A 13,156-nucleotide genomic window follows, 5' to 3' on the forward strand; every position below is an offset into this window, starting at 1 on the left:
TTTTGGACAACTGAAACAGGACCAAATAACAGAATGCTTCACTTTGAACGTAATCACCTAAAAATTGCTTTATAATTATTTTGGACGATTTATCCACTCATAAAATTTCTTAGTGATACACTCTAACCAGTAGAACCAGTAGAAAAATTGGTCCGTTATAAAAATGAGTGCATCACCAACGAACGAGTAATCTAGCTTAAAATGGATTAAACCAGCTTATTTTTCTTTATGTATCCAAGTTGCACCTCATGAACCTGGTCTTGTCATTGCATCGCGCAGATTAAAAATCACTAAACGAACTAATTGTGACAGGAACAAGAATTTGGTCGCATCATGTGCATCGCATCATAGCATTTTTCAAACGATTGCTTGTATGTATTGGATGATTGTTCATTTCGGTTATATGTTTCGTGGTTAGATTTTACGGAGTGCGAACCCTGTCTTTGCGACGAGTGTGAGAACAACAACAACTTTAGACAAGGCAAGTTCATCTTGATCATGAATCACCTATCATCGCACTTATTTTATTCCTATATGCATTAGAGTTGCTTGTAGAACTGCATTAGGATTATATTATTATATTTATGCTAGCTATGCTGTCCTAGTAGAGTAGATTTTCCCCGCTATCAAATCCTCACCAATAGCCATTGTATTAGTTTACGCTTAGCCGTGCTATGTAATTATACGTGGGAGGGGAACACTTTCACTCTAGCAATATTGGTTAGAATAAAATTGTTATTTTGGAAGTATGGTTAAAATCAACCCCTAAAGAACCATCCTGAGTGGGCGGCTTTGAGTATTATGGTTGCACGCGATGTCAGGTCCATTTCTATGGGGCCCGCTCTCTCCGTGGATTCGGGAGCGTCCATGGTCGTCTCTCCCGTGGATTCGGGGAGCGCCTACGTCACAAATGTGGAATGCCACCCGGGGTAACCAGAGGCTGAATTGGGTTCCTATTTAAATTGCTTTCAGTACAACCACATGCTATATGGGCTCTGGCGAGAATAGAGTATGTTGTATGAACTTAGACCCGAAGAATTGTAATGATGTAGCCATGTAGGTGGAGCGTGATTCTCTCGTGGTCTAGGGAATTACTTCGGAAAATCTCGTAATCGACGCCGTTGCTACTCTACCCTGAGAACAGCAAGGGATTAACCCGTCGGTTTCTTGTGGGGAATGTGTACAACCTCTCGAGAGTGTCAAAACTAAGTACTTAGCCGTGTCCCCGGTTATGGACGATTTATGAGCACTTGGATACGGAAACTAAGTAAGGTTTTGCTCATTCAAACTTCTAAATAAAATGAATGGTTTAAATTTCGGTTAGGAGCATTGATGTGTCTACTCAATGCCCTTAGTTTTAATAGGAGCATCGGTGTGTCTACCCGATGTCCATTAGATTTATATTACTGTAAGATTTAATTGTAGTAGGATAAAAATGTTATGTTAATTGCTTCCACGCCAAAAAGTCTGAACTCCACATAGCCAATATTGCATATATTTAATAGGATCTGTTATAAACTCCGGTGAACTTGCCAATACATTCAATGTATTGACCCTAGTGGCTGCAACCTTTAAACTGTTGCAGGGAATTCCGAAGACGAGTAAAGTTATGTTGTTGGGTCATGAGCCTGCATTCCAACATGCACTCTCTGTGGCGTTGATTTGGTTCAATGTTTTTCTCGCTTTTCCGCTGTTGAATAAATTATGTTATTTTTAAATGCTAACCCGAGAGGTTATGCAAGTTGTAAGTACTATAACGTTCTGGATGATGACGATGTAATAAAATTAATTGACCTTTGTTTCTCGATATTACATCTTGAACTGTGTGTGCTAGTGAGTCGATCCAGAGACTAGTACTAAAAGGACAGAGATCGAAGGGGACGGTCGCTTCATGACAAGGCAAGGTAGTACTTATGTAGTTCTCTTTTGATAAATTAGTGGCAAAAGTATTCCTGGCTCCAGGTGAATAACTGAAAGTACCGCTTTCTGACAGCTTTTTTCTTTGAGATGGAAAGCAATTCCATTACTAAGCATAGCGAGCAGATTTCATTGCAGCGTCAAAGCTGGCGTCCGTGTTAATCTTCAGGAGATCCTCCAGCCGCTTGATCAAGTGCTCATCACCCAAGACACTCTCCTCCTCCTTGGCAAAAAAAATCCTGAATTCCATCGACTGTAATTCTCTGAGCCGTATCCTCCAGCCGATAAACTCCATCTCCTGCATTTATTTTGTTCCTTGTATTCCACCACACCCAGAAAAGTGCAATGCTCATCAAACGAATTGGCTCATCGATCCCAAAAACGGAAGATAGAATCTCCTGCGGCCCATTGCACTGAAGCAACTGCACCCGGGTATTCTCCAGTCCCAGCCGGCGCCACCGGCCACGAACCAAGACTGCAGAGATAGAGGCCCTCGGTGTAGGAGACGATGCAGTCCGCGGCGGCTCCCCTCCTCCTCCGTTGTCGTGGAGGCACTCGAGTCTTGGTCTTGGAGCCGCCCCCGCGCCCTTGTGGCCCGCACCACCACCGCGTACTGGACGATCCGTGTGTACCCGTTTGGTTTTTCTCCCTTCGTGCGGGGCGTGCGGAAGTGATTAGCCGATCGGTTTCTTTCCCGTGCGAGGCGCGTGGGGCTGTTGGTTTTCTTTTCGTGCGGGGGCGATTCTGGGGCGTGTGGATTCAGACGACGTACGAGGGACGACGAACAAATGCAAACTCCAAATTAAAGAATAGTATAGATATAGACTCTCTCCGTTTCCTAAATGAGAAAATTACTTAAAATCATGAGAATTGGGCTATTGTCTAGAAAAAACACCTTTTTTTAATTTGGACTGAACTACGGGGCGACCGTGCGCACAGATCTTAACATGCGGCGCCCCGTTAAGACAGCACGCGCCGCCCGTTACGGACGTGCGGGCGTGGAGCGAGCAGGCGCGCAACGTGCGGGGCTGCGGGGCCGGGCGATCGAAGCCGCATCGCGAGCTCCCAGCAGGCCAGCATGCGCGGACGAAAAGGATGCCTTGGGCTAGCGCTAATAGTCAAGCTTGGCCCGGCCCATAATTGAGAAATAAAATCAAAAAGGAAAATAAAACGCCAAAAAATTTCCTACCGCTGACACCCATGTACCACAACGTACTGTTCTAGCACGACATTCACAGCAGCAACGCCCCCATCTTCTGATATTTATCGATTTTGTTATCTATTGTATCTATCCTATTTCTTGCAATATTTAATTTAATTATGTATACTTGTCTGCTTATCCACATCTACTTACCGACACACACACATATTTACCGGTTCATCTACACCTACTTTTCTACTCCCTCCCTCACATATTAAGCGACTTTTTATCACATGTATCTAGACGCTTTTTAGATATAAATATATCCATATTTGGGAGAATTTGAACCACTTAATACGTGACGGAGGGAGTAGTTAATTGTCTATTTGTTAGATTATCCTACTTGTTAGCTTAATTATGCCTAGTTATTAGGTTAACTATGCATACTCTACTTATCAGGTTAATTTTCCTACTTACCAAGTTAAGTGTGTCTAACTACCAGGTTAATTTTCCTACTTACCAAGTTAAATTAAATGTGTCTACTTATCGAGTGAATTGTTCCTGCTTACCGGGTAACATGTGCCTGCTTTACACGTTATAACCTACTTAATAAGTTAAATGTGTATAATTACCGGGTTAATTGTTCTTGTTTACCAGATTAAGTGTTCATATTTGTCAAGTTTCTACTTACCGGGTTAGTTGTGGCTACTTCTCAGGTTAAGTGTTCATATTTGTCAAGTTGCCTTACTAGGTTAAGTGTGCCTACTTACCAGGTTTAGCTGCGCCTACTTACCAGGTCAATTATGACTTCTTACGGGATTAACCGAGCCTCCTTATCAGGTTAACTGTGCATAATAACCAGGTTAACAACGTCAAAACCACGGTTGAAACAAACGAGTGTTTAAACAAAATGGTAATTTGGACCGACCAACATGGCGACTATCAACAAAACAGACGATATCGTGTTGTCCCGTCTTCTCCATGCCGACGATCTAATCCTCTTCCAGTGTAGCGATGGACGGTCGTCTCCTCTCCGATCAGGACCTGCTGCTCCATTGCGGCAGCACCATCCATGTATCCGAGCCTGCTCCCGCACCCCATGCTGCCGTGGCGAACTAGCTTCGCCGCCGCTGCTGCCATGCCCGCACTGCTGCCACCATGCCCCATGCCCTTCTCCGTCCACCGCGATGTGCCCCTCTCCAGGTCCACCATGATCGCGACGAGTGGCTGGCACACGTACAACACCCAGGATCGCCCCTTGTTCTCACCACACATACTACTATCATTGCCATAGAATCGGTGGTGGGCATGCCGCCCGCGGGTGGGGCATCACGAGACAAGGGAGCCACAAACCACCAACAGCCGCCCCCATGCACCTGACTGGCGGCCAACACTAGAAAAAAAAGCCGCTGGCACGGGCGCCTCCATGCAGCAACACGGGAGGAGGCTGGAGGGGAAAGTGGCCAACGCGCACGAGATTGGGGAGGCCATAGCGGGCGCCTCCATTCGTCCCGCCCATGGCGGCCGCATCCTCATCAACGACGCCGGCGGCCAAACCCTTGTGGCCTCGCTGCAACACCTACAAGACCACGACGCGTTGCCTCCTCCAAAATCAGCATCGAGCATGCTGTGGGACACGCCATGGCCGCGGACGACGGCTGCAGCGACCCGGCGTCCTTCGGCCGCGAGGGCCGCGCCGCCACCACGAGCAGCTTGAGAAATGCGCGGCGGGGAAGGGGGACACGGAGGATGAAGCCGAGTCCAATGGAAGCAGCGAAAACTTCGCCGCCCACGTTGCCCGGCCCACCGCCCCACCCGATGACGGCGAAGCGGTGATTCAGATAGGATCTTGGCAAGCCACCAGGGAGCCATGGAACTGGGGGTGATGGGCATCGGAGGAGATGAGGAACTGAGGGAGAAAGAGATCAGGGGGAGAGGAACAGCATCCTGGAGAGATGAGATAGAGAGGTGGGATCGAGAAGAGATTAGAGAGCTGGCCAGCGCGATTTCCGAATCTTACAGTGCGCCGTACGATAAGGGCACGTGCCCAAAATAGATTTCCCGTTTTAATCTTTTTGCAAATTACCATCACTTTCGGGGCAGCGAGTACTCCCGCGCACTGATCCGCCGGTTGATCCCATTTTGACGGAAAAACTGACAGCTGGGCCCGCATGTCAGGTCCACGGTAGCTCCATGCTGGCCTAGACGTCCATCGTGGCCGGGCCCGACCCTGACCTGGTTCGACCGCACCCAACCCCGACCCATATGGATTTGGCTAGACCGGACCGTCCTCGAGCCGGAGCCAGACCAGTCACTCGCGAGGGAGAGGCGCAGAGCGCACGACCTGCGACGCCGCCGACGCCCCCTGCCGATGCCGCCGCCGACGCCGCCGCGTGCGAAGAAGATGGTGTCCTGGAGTGACACATCCTCAAGCGACAACTCGCTCCCCGTGAATATTCAGACGTGGTAAGTATCCTCCACTGCTAGGGTTAGGGTTAGCCGAATTGGGGGTTCTTTGTTTTGATTTCTCTCCTCCGATGGGTTTGTAGTGTCTTGATTGGATGTGTGATTCGGATTGCCCTGAAGAGGACGAAGAGATCCGTTGCCATCATGGGCTTCGCGGCTCAAGGCGAGTGGCTATTCACGAGGAAGGGTGCTCCAACATTGTAAGCCTCTGATTGCAGTTTGAGTGTTTAGTTTAGCGATTGATTATTATTTTTGATGTGTAGATTCAGGACCGTGGGTTTGTGCACTGGGTTGATCCGGAGTGGCCAAACCCAATGAAGAAGAGGCTGCTGTTGACATCGATTTTGACCAAAATAAATATGAGTATCGAAACTACATTGGAAATCATAATAAACTACTTTTAGCTGCAAAATCGCTTTGTGGCAATAATAATAATTAAAATAATTATAATGGGTATCGTCTGAAATATATGTTTATCCATCCACAAATATCAGTTCACCGCGAAACCTTTCATAGAAATTTAGCATACAGAAATAAAATTATTGTTATTAAACAATAATAAGCAAAAATTATATATACAAATATTTCCATACGACGGATATAAACGCACACATCTGTGCAAGTATAAATTCATGCTTGCAATAATGGAACAAAATATTTAAATAATCACCATGGTTGTGCACACGTACAAAGCTGAGCATGTACAAGCCACTTTAAATTGGCTCGATGCCACTTCAAGTCAGATCGTATAGTACAAAAGGCTGGCCCATGCGTGTGGTTAGAGACTAATTAAAAGCATTAAGCTAATACAAGGCCGTGTTTACAGACTAATTAGAAGGCCCATGACCAAGGCTGTTGCGAGGTAAAAAGAAACTCTATGCAGACCAAGTCCACAGAAGAAACTTGGAGCGCGCTCTGCTGTAACCGGCCACGCGCCCACGTTCTCTGCACGTCGCGAGAGTTGGCGCAAAATCGCCGGAGAAGCAACGCCCTGCCCAGCTCTATAAATAGGAGACCATCAGGCAGAAGCAAATCGGCAGACTCCGAGACTCTGATATGCACAAACCTTTCCCTGTTTCTCGTACACATAGATCCTCAACACATATACACATACGGTTCTCTCCCTAATTTCACATAAGCAAAGAACATCCGTGAGAGAGTAGAAGAGGGAAATCAAGGAGGAACTCGGTGCTTCAAGGAGATGAGAAGGTAGAAAATCATGCCATCCCTCTCCCCTTAGGCTCGGCCTTTTGGTTCAAGTCAGGGAGCATCCTCATCTTCCCCATGTCATGCCCTTCGTTTTGGCCTTTTGGTTCGAATCAAGGAATATATATTTCCATTGTCTCTTCACGATACCATGCCCTTAGGTTCGACCTTTTGGTTCGGATCAAGGATCATATATTTTGCATATCTTCGTTTTGGCCTTCGAGGTTCAAAACAAGTATCATATATTTGCACACCTTTGTTTTGGCCTTCGCGGTTCAGAACAAGAATCATATTTTGCACACCTTCGTTTTGACTTCCGCGGTTCAAAACAAAGATCATATATTTTGCAGACCTTCGTTTTGGCCTTCGCGGTTCAGGACAAGGATCACATACTTGTACACCTTCGTTTTGGCCTTCGTGGTTCAGGATAAGGACAATGTTCGGGGAAACACCTAAAATTGATATGTTAATAACAAAAGTCTTAATATATGCTCTGCACATGGGTTCTTTGCGAATTCCATGATATGAGCCATGAAAATCCAAAAATTATAACTTGACACTCTGCGCATGGGTTCTCAATAAGAATTCCATGATATGAGTTTTATTTCACCAAAATAATAAGTCACTTTCTTATAGTCAAGGATAGTTAAATTATCTTCGGCTTCAAATCTGCATGCAAGCTATATTAGTATATTTGCATCTCGTCCAAAATAAATTGAATGTACCTTTCATATGGGTGCACGTATGATAAGAAAAAAACAATGAATGGCGATTAGGAACATAGCATGTGTCGTTTGCACCAACAATCATATAGTGCATTTAAATATTTTATTCACATAGTTTGAGCCGTAAAAATGCTAAAATTATAAACGATGCTCTGCGCGTGGGTTCCCATCGGAATTCCATGATATGAGGCTGATGCTAAATTATAAGTTATGTTCTACACGTGGCTTTTCCAAAATAAAATAAAATAAAATGAATCAGGCATATTAGCAAAATATATATATTACAAGATACCAAATATAATGATGAAAATATAACTCATAAAACATCATTTTGATTATGATGCTTATAGGCATCATAGTCATACATGTGCCAGTAAACTATGTCAAATTAATATACATGCCCAATATATAAATATGGAGTCAACATCATGAGCTCCACGCATAGCCAAAACTATATATTCGCACTTGATATCATACTGGTGCAAATCAAATCCAGAAATCTACTACATAATGTGAATATATGCTCCAAAATTCTAAACATAATCACATGAACAAACTTCAAGTTCCTCGAGCAGGCCTCCGTCATCGACAAGTGAGAAGGACTTCATTTTATTTTTATCTTTTGTAATAGTCATAGGCATATGTTGTAATCCTTTAGAAATGTTGGAATTCTTAATCAGGGGTTTTCTCGTGAGAGATGTAATTAACAGAGTTTTTATGTAAATGTAAGAATTCTGGAAGTAAAGAGCCTGCAATGTTTGATATTATTTGTCTCATTTACATTCACGCACTTTACATTTTATTTTATTTAATCTGTATCTATGACGTGGACGCGTAGTATATTTCCTCGCCCCATTTTCCCGTCATCAGCTGCTTCACCTGTGGAGCAATTATGAACTGGGGCAGAATTGCCAGAGAGAGATTGAGAAGGCTGGTATCTCGGATGCTGAAAGGAGAAAGGCCATGGAAGAGAAGATGAAGGCAGAACAAATGTTTTTCAAAGCTGTTGAAGGGAAGAAGCAAGCTGAATTTGCACTGATGAAAGCAGAGGAAGAAAGGAAAAAGGCAGAGGAGATGAAGATGCACCTAGAGCCTCAGCTAGCTGACATTGAAACTGAAGCAAAACTGAAAGTTAGGAGGCTAAGACAGCTTTTACTAGAGAAGGAAAAATGGTTGATATATGTTGGTGGTGTAGTCTTGCTTTTAGTAGGTTTTGTGCTTGCCGTTGTAGGTGCACGACTTGCAAGTTAGCTGAACTATCTGTAGAATGGCTGATGTATCTTGTTGTGAGAGAAAATGTGCCAAGTTAGCTGAACTATTTGTAGAACTATCTGTAGGTTTTGAATGGCTAATGTTGTGTTGAAATCGTATGGATGTTGTCATTGTAACCAGCTATCTATTTAAGTTTGATATCCCCAGTTTGAACCTGTGGCAAATGACAGGTAATAGCAGCTCAAGCATAGCAGCTAATGTCAGGCGAAGTAGATAAATAGCACAAGTTTTATACCAGCACAAGTTTGAACCTGTGGCAAAGCACATAAATAGCACAAGTTTCATCAGCTGCATATATCATCTTACAGACCATAAAGTTCAACAAAATAATTGTTTTCCAGTTAACAGAAGTTCACTTCTGTCAGTACACACATCAAGCCATAAAGCTTTAGCACATGAAGCATTATAGCACAGGTCCATCCTACATCACAGGTTCATCCTACATCATCCATTACAGAAGTTCATCATCGAAACCACAGGTTCCCAAAATAACTGTTTTCCAGCTTACAACACATCAGTACACCTTACTCATACCTGCCGTTTCCGACAGTGAAGTATTCCATCGTCCTGTTTCTTTTCTGCCTCTTAGGCTGGCTTGGACCAGCTTGTTGTTCATACCTTGGAGCACTATACCTTGGAGCTAAAAATGGAACCCTTGCAGCTTGCCTTGGAGACCTTCTTGGGCCAGGAGCTGGGGCAGCAGTGGCACCTCTAGAACAGGAATGGCAGCAGCTGGTGCTGGAGCAGAGGTAGTCCTTTTGGCAGCAGTCTGTGCTTTTCCTTGGTGATCTTCTTGGTGGTGCACTTGGTGCTTGCCTTGGTGATCTTCTTGGTGGTGGAGCAGAAGCATTAGGTGCTTGCCTTGGTGATCTCCTTGATGCTGGAGATTCATCACTTGGTGCTTGCCTTGGTGACTGTGGCTGCTCAACATAATCTGATACTGTCCTATTTGCCTGCACAATGGATTCACTTAGGCAATTTACATATGTATTAAGTATGCTAATGAATTGAGTTAACCAAAAATATGAATTGATTATACAAGAATGCATCTTTTGATAGGTGACTAACCTTGTGATTATTTTTCCTAATCAATAGCTCAGGCCTCAGTGCCTTCTTGCAACTTAAGTAATTATGGCCTTGTAGTTTACAGTTGCTGCATGTAATAACTCCCATTCTAGAGGTGTCCCTTGCAGCTGGAGGCTCAAACTGTCCCTTTCTTCTTTTATGCTCTGGTCTGCCACGGTGCTTCAAGAAGATAGGAGGATCTGTGTCCACAGTGTTGGTCCTTGTCCAGTCATGCTGACCAGGTACAGGATATATGACAGCACTATATGATTGAAGATACAATACTTTTTTGAAAAATGGGTCCACATAATCTTCAGGATGTTGCTTGGCCTTATAGATTGCTGAGATGGCATGATTGCAGGGCATGCCAGTTACATCCCATTTCCTGCAGCCACAAGTTCTAGCTTCAAGGTTCACTACATGTGTATTCTCACCACTAGTCACTTGCCATAAACCAGGTCCAGCACAAATTGGTCTACAAAACCTTGCATACTTCTTCTCATTTTCCAGTTTCTCAACATATGATGGTGTAATATCCCACGTGCCACTAGCCACTCCATCTCTTTTGTTAACAAATCTAGCCATAAGTTTGTTCCGATACTATCTATCATAGTCACTATGGGTTTAGCCCTGACATCTAAAATAAACCTGTTGAAAACCTCACTTGTTATTTACAACCAGGTCAGTTTTGCATGTGGTATCCATTGCATGCCTAGCCCAACAGTTGACTGGTATTTTTGATAACCATGTCCAAGCAGATTCTGGTTCCTCTTTCAGTTGTGCCATTGCAAGATCATGCCTATGCTTTGTGTAAGCATAACTAGCAGCATCCATAAGATTTTTAAGATCACCCCCTAGAAACCCTGCCTTTTGGAAATTGGCATAGATGTGCCTAAGGCAAAACTTTTGTGGACTGTTTGGAAACACTGCATTAATGGCATTAAGAAGGCCATGTGTGTAAAAGAAATTGAGTTTAAGTACCATATTTAACTAGTTAGGTGAGCACAAGCAGATGGTTTAGTGGTTTAGCACTATGGATAACATGAGAGAGCTCAAGACAGCATGCACATACCTTTTGCCTATCAGACATTATAGTCCAATGTCCAAATTGTCCAGATTCATCTCCAAGTGCTTCTTTCAGCTGCTCTAAAAAACATGTTTAGTTGCTTGTGTCCTCCTTGCCTACTACCCCAAAAGCAATTGGGTAGATGTTATTGTTTCCATCTCTCCTAGTTGCTGCAAGGATCTGTGCACCAATGGTCAACTTGACAAAACAGCCATCCACACCTACATCAACATCACAAAAAGTTATAGCTTTGCTTCACATGTGTTATCTACCCAAAAAATAAAGGGAGGAACGTTTCCGTCGTCGTCGTCCGTCCGTGAATTTTGCAATTTGTCCCTTCAAGTCTTTGTTAATTCAACCCGCGGTCCCAACTATACTTGGGCAAACCTGGGCCGGGCCGGGTTCGGGCCGGGCTTCATAAAAGCCTGACGGTCAAACCTGAAGCCCGAGCCCGGCCCGGCTCGAAACCCTGAAAATAAGCCATTTAAGCATTAAAATAATTATTTTCGGAATAAATAAATGATTTTTATGCCTATTTTTCCTTAAAAAAACCTTTTTAGTCATTTCGGGCTTTCGGGCCGGGCTTCGGACTGGAAAGTGAGGTCCGAGCCTGGCCCGGGACGTCGGGCTTCGGGCCGGGCCGGCCAGGCCGGGCCACCCATGCCCAGGTATGGTCCAAACTAGTACGTACCACGGAAAGCAACCCCACCATCGTAGCCACGGAACAAAGGAAAACTCACCACCACTGCGCCTCCAGCCCTACACTCCTCCTCCTCCTGATCTCCCGTGGTCGCCGTCCCCCTCCTCCTCCTCCTCCTCCTTCCCCTCCGCCCGTCGCGCCACCTCTGCTTCCCTCCGCCTGTCTAGCCCAGTGGGATAAAATAAGTAAATAAGCCCGGCTCATTGCTGCAGCCGGCGCCGTCGTGCCGGAGAGAGGTCGGGAACGCCGCCGCCTGCTTGCTGCGCAGAGAGGACCGTGGCAGAGAGAAGGGGTCAGGGCGGAGCTAGAGGCGGAGAAGCCAGACCGCCGGATGGCCGAAGGCAGAGAGGGAGAGGCACTCTGGGACGTGCCTGGAAGCGGAGAGGCCGGAGACGACGGGCTTGGCTGGCGACGGACAAGAGGGAGTCGAGTGAGGGGCAGTCGAGGTCGTGGCCTCATGGGGGATTGGGGATCGATGGGATGGGAATCCTCTCGATCCAGATCAGAAACAGAGGTTAGAGGAGGTCCGCAGGGGCTGGGCCGGGAGAAAAAGAGAAAAATAGAGGATGGGCCGGTGCAGAACTGGCCAAACCGGGGGAAAAGATATGCTGACAAATATAAAATAGTAATTTTTTTTGCCAAACGGACCGTGGGATCGAGACTGAGGCCTAGGCACGGCCCGACAAGGATTGCGGGCTGGCACGGTCCGTTTATAATCGTGCGGGGCCCAAAATGGGCCGCGCACGGTGGGGTCGTGGGCTTTTTCAAAAAGCCCGGCCTTTGGCTAGCTATAGTGGGGGTTCTCGCTAAGGATTAGGTTTAGACATAGATTCATAAGTGACTTGTTCCTGAACTGCGAGAAGAAGTTGGCCCCCAAATGCCGCATGCACCAACGACTCTGCAGTCCTGCCATGGAGTTTGTTCCAGGCTCAGGGTTTGTCAGTGTCCTTATCGCACTGAGTATGCCTGCATGTCTGTCATGAAGCATGCACACATTCGGCTTATCATGCACAACTGCTCTCTTGAGCTGCCTGGAAAACCATAACCAACTTTCAGTGTTCTCACCCTCCACGAAAGCAAATGCGAGCGGAACAATTTGATTGTTGCCGTCTTGACCAATGGCGGTCAAGATCTGCCCCCTGTATTTGCCAGTGAGAAAAGTGTCATCTACGCATATCACCGGTCAACAATGAGTGAAAGCTTGGACACATACACCGAAAGTGAAGAACAGTCGTTGCAGCACCCTCACAGTTGGATACTCTTGGTGTAGAAAGTGTTGGATTTCAACATAGGTACCTGGATTACGGGCTTGCAGTGTATGGAGGAGGTGGACATCAGAGTCGTACGAGTCAAAAAACGAACCAAATCTTTCCTCAAGAGCCCTCTGCTTAGCCCTCCAAGCCTTGCCATACGAAATGTTGTACTTAAACCTTACCCTGACCTTATGCATGATGGCCTTCACTTCCATTGCTTTGCTCTCCACTATCTCCGTGTAAAGCAACCGAGCATGAAGCGTCGACGCGAGGTTACGATGGTCTTGAGGGATACTGGGAATGACACATGTGTGTAACACCAAGTCACTCACAACCCAATCTGTG

The sequence above is a fragment of the Brachypodium distachyon genome, chromosome 1 (genome assembly GCF_000005505.3).
Source record: "Brachypodium distachyon strain Bd21 chromosome 1, Brachypodium_distachyon_v3.0, whole genome shotgun sequence".
Lineage (NCBI taxonomy): Eukaryota > Viridiplantae > Streptophyta > Magnoliopsida > Poales > Poaceae > Brachypodium > Brachypodium distachyon.